This window comes from Eriocheir sinensis, chromosome 52, assembly GCF_024679095.1.
Source record: "Eriocheir sinensis breed Jianghai 21 chromosome 52, ASM2467909v1, whole genome shotgun sequence".
NCBI classification, from domain to species: domain Eukaryota; kingdom Metazoa; phylum Arthropoda; class Malacostraca; order Decapoda; family Varunidae; genus Eriocheir; species Eriocheir sinensis.
This window is the reverse complement of record NC_066560.1, coordinates 351,294-358,793: the sequence shown is the minus strand read 5'-3', so window position 1 is coordinate 358,793 and position 7,500 is coordinate 351,294.

Below are 7,500 nucleotides of genomic sequence, written 5' to 3'. Positions count from 1 at the left end.
ATAAGATTCTCCTCCACAAACTCTCAAATGTTAAAGTAGACACATTTTGGTTCAAAGACTACTTATCGAACAGAACACAGACAGTACGCCTACAAAACCATTTCTCCACAAAGGCAAACCTACAATATGGCGTTCCACAAGGCTCCATTTTAGGGCCTATATTATTTACACTCTATGTAAACGACATGCATGAATACTTCGACGAATGCACACTGATACAATACGCAGACGACACATAATTTCTCCATAGGGCCACTGAAGGATATAAATCTACTAGTGAAAAAGTTGAAACCACCTCAAAGCCATGGTGTACTTTAATAAAAATGGTCTAATGTTAAACACCCAGAAAACCCAATGTATATTTATAGGAAGCAGACAACTAATATCAAGAATACCTAATAGCACAACCATTCTCTTCCATGATAGTAAGATCGAACCCTCAAACAATGTAAAGAATTTAGGATTGTATATAGACCAATATTTAGTGTTTGATCACCATATAACCGAAATCAGTGAGAAAATCCTAGGAACACTTATGTATGCAAATAGAATAAAACAATGTTTTGAAAAACCCACAAGGCAGCTTATGGTAGAGTCACTAGTATTAAGTATACTAAACTATTGTAATATCATATGGGGGACAGCTAACAATACGCTGCTAACTAAAGTACAGAAACTACAGAACTTCGCTGCCAAAATCGTAGAAGGGAAGGCCCAGAAATATGATCATGTAACTCCGATAATTAAGGAACTCAATTGGCTCAATGTTTCACAACAAATAACTTTTGACACAGCAGTGAATATATATAAACATCTACACGGTCAATACCCTGAATATCTAATGCCTCTCCTCTCTGTAAACAGCATCACCAACAGCACAACACGCCAGCAGGGTAATCTGTATGTACCAAGAACACACACAGACACAGGAGCCAGACAACTTTCTGTACACGGGCCTAAACTTTGGAACTCCTGCCAACACATATAAGCACTGCCCACACCTTGCATAAATTCAAATATATTCTGAAAGAGTTCTTACTTAATCGAAACTGAAACAACTGATGAATAACTAATTATCTCATTGCAATAACCTATGTACTTTTTATGTATTTGATGTACGAATAACCACCTCTGGTGGACATAAAATTCTTATTATTATTATTATTATTATTATTATTATTATTATTATTATTATTATCTCTCTCTCTCTCTTTCTCACACACACACACACACACACACACACCGCCTGGTAGCTCAATCGGCTAGACTGTCTTGCTGCAAGGCTTCACGGCCAAACAAGGGCGGTTCGAACCCCGCTTAGGCCGGATTCTTTCCGTTGACTAGAGTGGTTACTTCCCCTGAGCAAGGGGATGGGGTGTGTGGTGTGAGATCCTGGCAGTACCCAGAGATCGACGATAAAGGTCACTGCTCGTATCGGAGGGTACCTGCTGGCGAAAGCGAGTCCAACTCAGATCAGGCCGTGGTGAATTACACACACACACACACACACACACACACACACACACACACACACACATTTCTCTCTCTCTCTCTCTCTCGTTCATTCTTTCTCTCAAACACACACACACACACACACACACACACACACACACACACACACACACACACACACACACACTCTCTCTCTCTCTCGTTCATTCTTTCTCAAACACACACACACACACACACATGCCACACGTCACAGAACCTGCGGAAAGGTCAGCATCACTCAATGCCAAATAAATAAATATTGGTGGAAAGTGTGTGTGTGTGTGTGTGGTCTCCACCAATATTTATTTCTTTGGCATCACAGAGTGTGATGGCAGCTGCCCCGACCTTTCCGCAGGCTGCTGTGACGTGCACCTCTTAGGGTGTGTGTGTGTGAGTCTATGTGTGTGTGTGTGTGTGTGTGTGTCAAATGAAATTTATTATTCTATATTATGTTTACAAAGAAGGGCCCATCACGGGTCCGTTGCCGGCACCGTGATGGCGGCACCGTTCCCGCGTACGACAGCAAGGCTGACACGTTGTCTGAGGAAGCAGGTGTCCCGCTTCTCTCTCGGCTGTGCAGTGATACAACGTCCAAGCTCTGTCAGGAACTTGGAGACCGCGGGTCCCAGCACGCCGGTCGTCTCCACTGCGAGGGGTTCGAAGCGGTATCGCTGGACAAGTGCGGATTAGCGCGCATGCGTCCGTTGCTCAGCAGCGCGAGCGGCGGCTCCAGGGGTTACGGCACAGGAGGTGACTTGGGTGGAATTGAAGATGTTTGAGCAGGTGGCGTCCCAGACAAGTGACCTTCCGCTCCTGAACGGTGTGATGGTGATGCCGTCTGGCCGCCGGCCGTCACCGCGGTCGAGGCCTTGTGGCTCGAGGAGCGCCGGCACTCCTGCACCTGCCAGGCCGCGCCTTATGATATCGTTGATGGCTGCGTGTCTTGGGAGGCGGCCTGGGTCTCGGGGGCAGGATAGCTGATGGTGACCTAGGCTGTCCGCCATAGCGCCACATTTACATGTGTGATAAGATCACGGGATTGTCTGGAGACTTTACACACACACACACACACACACACACACACACACACACACACACACACACACACACACACATAAATACTGATAACTATTGTATACTTCTATAATAGTTTAAAGTACTTTGTACATTTAATTATAAGTTATGATAAGAAAATAAAATTAAAAGAAAGATTCGTTTTCAAAGAATAAAGCAATGAGCTTGTATAGATCCCCATACGTTGTGGCAGCGTGTTTTGTAATGGTATATATATATATATATATATATATATATATATATATATATATATATATATATATATATATATATATATATATATATATATATATATATATATATATATATATATATATATTCTTTGTTGAGTTCACTTTCACATTCTTGTTTTCTCCATTATTGTTCTTTCCCAAAGACTCATCCCTGTTCTTTATTTTCCTATCTTATCCCTGTGTCTTGTTTTGCCTTCACCTCTTTTTTTTCTCTCATTACATACGTAATACGTACTACCCCCTTTTTATCTTTCACTGCTACTTGCCTCGACTTCTCCTTCACCTGTCCATATTACTTTATCTCTTATTTCATTTTTTTTACTTCCATATCTGTCACCTCCTCCTCACCTCTGTCATATATTTTTTTTTACAGAAAAAGAAACAGCTCAAGGGCACTAAAACAAAGTTTTAACAAAAAAAGCCCGCCAATCGCTTCTCCAACAAAAGAAAAATAGAACAAGAGGCCAAAAGAGAGGTCCTGTGGCATACGGGATTTGGACAGTATAGGGGTGAGCTTGAGTAAAACGTCGAGTTCAGCGGGGCCATGGGAGGGGTAGAGGCATGCAGTTAGCAAGTTCAGAGAAGCAGTCAGCATGAAAATATCGGTAGAAAATAGAGAGGAAACATTGCGGCGGAATTTAAGAGGTAGAAGACTGTCAGTGAGAAAAGGGGAGTTGATGAGACGAAGAACCTTTTGCTAGAAATACACTGCCGAATATTGGTTTATGAATGTGCGCGAATATGCAAGTCATCCTGTGTCGTGGACAATTTCGGCATCTTTCTTGTCTGTTCTCGGCCTTTCGGGGACATGTCTGAGTCCACCACGCGACTTCTGGACAGTTATCACGACCGCCACGAAAGTTTCATGTTGCATGAAAAATTCGCGGCCATTCGCCGAATGTGCATGAATGCAAAATGGACGCCGAATTGTCGCCGAAATGTCGCCGACATGTCCCTGACAATTCGGCGTCCAATTCGCGGTGTTCAGCGAATTGTCGCCGAATTATAACCGTTGAAATTTGAATTTTGTTGGCGAATTTGTCGCCGACATGTCGCCGACTATTCCTGTTCGTCATCAAATATTCGGGATGTTTCCAACATGTTCCGAATGGCCAAGACTATTTGGGAAAATGTCCCAAATATTCCGCGTATATTCGGCGAATTAATCACGACACGGCAAGCGGATCGCGGGGAGGAGGTGTAGGCGGGGGGGGTATTTATACCCACACCAGCAGCCACGATGATTCAGTTCTGCACCCACGGTCTATTCATTGCCCTTTGCCCGCGCCTTTTTTCCACTGTGGCTTCTCAAGATTTGTTCTCTACAGAGTTGGAAGAAGAGAGGAACATTCCCTCCATGGATGAGGGGAACCTGTACTCGCTACATCCTGTCAGCGGAGCAAACGATATGTAGCTCTCACAACCAACAACTCGTCTGCACCGAAAGGAAAACAAGCCATGGGTTGCGCGGTCTTTTCTGGAGCCACTCAGCAAACCATATCCTTCTTGGTCTGTATCTTCTTCATCGTCCTCTTACAACAACTGCATCCCTGGCTTGCCGTCGATCTCTTTCCTGCTCCAGTAGCAAATCACATGTGAGTGTAATTTGCGTGACCAAGTTGTACAACAGAACCAACGTTAAATTGTCGTCCATGGTGAGAGGCAATGAGGGAACTCCTGGGGGTGGTGAGAGACGAGGTGGGCTCTTCAGCTGCCGGTGAAGAAGTGTGTGTTGCTCCCCGGATTCCCGTGCTTATATGCCACCTGGGCATCAGCTGATCAGCTGTCAGAAATCTTGGCACTGTCGGAGAGTTGTCCCCAACATGTCGCCGACACTTCGGAGACTTGTCGCCAAATATTCCGCAACAAAAAAACGTTAAAATTTCATATTTACAATTAGGCAACATGGAAGCCGAATAGTCGGGGACATGTCTTCGAATTGTCCCCGAATTGTATTGAGCATACGCCGACATGTCGCCGAATGGTCACGAATTGTAAGAATCTTGGTCATGTCGGCGAACCGGTCGCCGAATTTTTCCACGATTTGATTCGGCGACAAATTCGTGTCCAAAATTCGGCAGGGTGTTTCTAGCTTAAGTGTTGCCGAAGAATAAGGGATAGAAGTTTGGAGGATTATGTGGAGACACTGAGTTTTTGAGGCGTTGAAGGACACCAGGTTCCTTCTGCCTGAATTAGAAATAATAGCAAGGTCTGAGGTTAAGCGTTTTGCAGCCTCCAGTCTGAAGTCTTGTAATTTCCGTTGGAAGGGCCTTCTGTTGAAAGAAGTTGCATAATGCAGAGTCGAGTCATCAGCGTACGAGTGGATAGGACAGTTTGTTGTCGAATGAAGATCACTGCAGAATAACAGGAAGAGAATGGGAGATAGGACAGAGCACTTCGGGACACCACTGTTGATATGTTCCGAAGAACTGTGACCGTCTACCAATGCAGAGATAGAACGGCCGAATGGAAACTGGAGATAAGGGAACAGAGAGGGATAGAATCCAGAATCCTTTCCATTGTTTCCATTTTGTCACCTTTCCCATCACTAGTCCTTTCTTTGCCTATGCCTTTCCTTCACCTCTGTCTTCTTAATCCCTCCCTCACTCCTCTTTTCCTCACGCCACTACCTCTCCTTCGCCTCTGTTTCCTTCCAATTCTCCTTTACCTCTTAATGACGACGCCACGACTTAATTAGAGTAAGGACAACTTGATTAGCTGACTTAATTAAAGACTAATTACCAAACACAAGCGAGTGACATGAACGGTTTGGCAGATTATGTGTGTGTGTGTGTGTGTGTGTGTGTGTGTGTGTGTGTGTGTGTGTGTGTGTGTGTTATTTAGATGTATGATAATAACAGAGGAAGTAGGTAGTGGATCGTTAAGATTTGGAGGCGAAGACAAAGACGAAGACGAAGAAAAAGAAAAAGAAAAAAGAAAAAAAGAAAAAGAAGAAAAGTAAAAAAGAAGAAAAAAAAGGATAAAAAGAAGAATAAAAAGAAAAAAAAAGGAAAGAAGGAAGAAGAAAAGGAAGGAAGAAAATGAAGCAAAAAGAAGAAAGAAGAAAAACAACAAGAATAAAAAGAGGAAAGAAGAAAAACAAGAAATAAAAATAAAAATAAGAAAAAGAAGAAAGAAAAAGAAATAAGAAAATGGAAAAAGAAGTAGAAAAAGAAAGAGAAGAAGAAAAATAAAAAGAAGGAGAGAGAGAGAGAGAGAGAGAGAGAGAGAGAGAGAGAGAGAGAGAGAGAGAGAGAGAGAGAGAGAGAGAGAGAGAGAGAGAGAGAGAGAGAGAATAACTTTTCATGTCATCACTATTATTTTCCTACGTTAACCATTTTTTCTTACATCCTGGTTCCTGGAGCATAATTTTTTTTTGCGTATATTTTTTTGTCCTTTAAGCACATAGGAACACCCCTCGCGAGGTCCGTGACTAAAGAGCCTTCTAGTGATATGCGCTGCAGCGACTTACGGCTGCTAGCTATATAGAAATCCATGTACACGCACGCACACACGCACACAGACAGGCACGTTTGCTCTCTCGCATACGAAGTGATGGAACTAAAGGAATATACTCCGCTCACTTTTATCACTCCTTGACTTCCTTTATTCTCAGGAGGTTGATTATAAGTTGGTTTGGAATCCCTTCGATGCAGAGCTCAACCCCAAACTCAGGTTCACCATACATCATCACTTGCATGTTTAGTTCATGGCCGTGATTGGCCTGAATAGCAAGAAATAAATATAGTGATGTTGGTTTGTATGACTGTGATAATGGTGAAGACAGAAGAGGAGGAGGAGGAAAAGAGCATGAGAGTGATGCGGGTTTGGTGGTGATGAAGGAAAAGATACTGACAAAATGAAGTACAGATGAAGATAATGAAATTGCTGGAGTCAAAAGAGGAGGAGGAGGAGGAAGAAGAGGAGGAAGAGGAGGAGGAGGAGGAGGAGGAGGAGGACTGCCACTTATCATCTCATACTTTCTGAATCTGAGTCCAAATGCTTCTCTCTCTCTACTGAAATTTATTCCTTTATTTTTCCTTTCCTCACCATTTCCACCATTTCCATTATTTTTTTTTTTCTCCTGTCGTTTGTTCAAGCTTTCTTTTCTTCCTTCAGTATATATATATATATATAAATATATATATATATATATATATATATATATATATATATATATATATATATATATATATATATATATATATATTTTTTTTGTTATTTCTTTCAATCACCTTCCCTTCCTTGCCTGCCTTTCATTTATTTTAACCCTCAGCTCCTTTGCATTTTTTTCTTCTACCTATCTATATTTTCTCTCATACTTTCTTCACTCTCCCTCCCTTTCGTCCCTTCCCTGAATTTATCATTTTTGCCCCATTACTGTCATTCTTACGTTTCCCAATCCCTAATTCTCTCTCTTTTATTTATATTGTTTTTATTTTTACTGTCTCATTCTTTTCTTTCTTCGATTATAATATTATCAATCAATGGGGACATATGCCTGGGGCCGCATCGCTCACCCACCCCTCGACGCCAAGCTCGGTCCTCCGGGCGAGTCTCCATTCAGGCCTCCTTCCCAACCCGAGTAGCTTCCGGCAGGATCTATCGACTTGATCAAGCCACGAACTCCGTGGGCGTCCCCTTGGCCTCCTCCACTCAGGATTGTCTCTTAAGCCCCAATACACCGCCGAGTTTTGGCCAC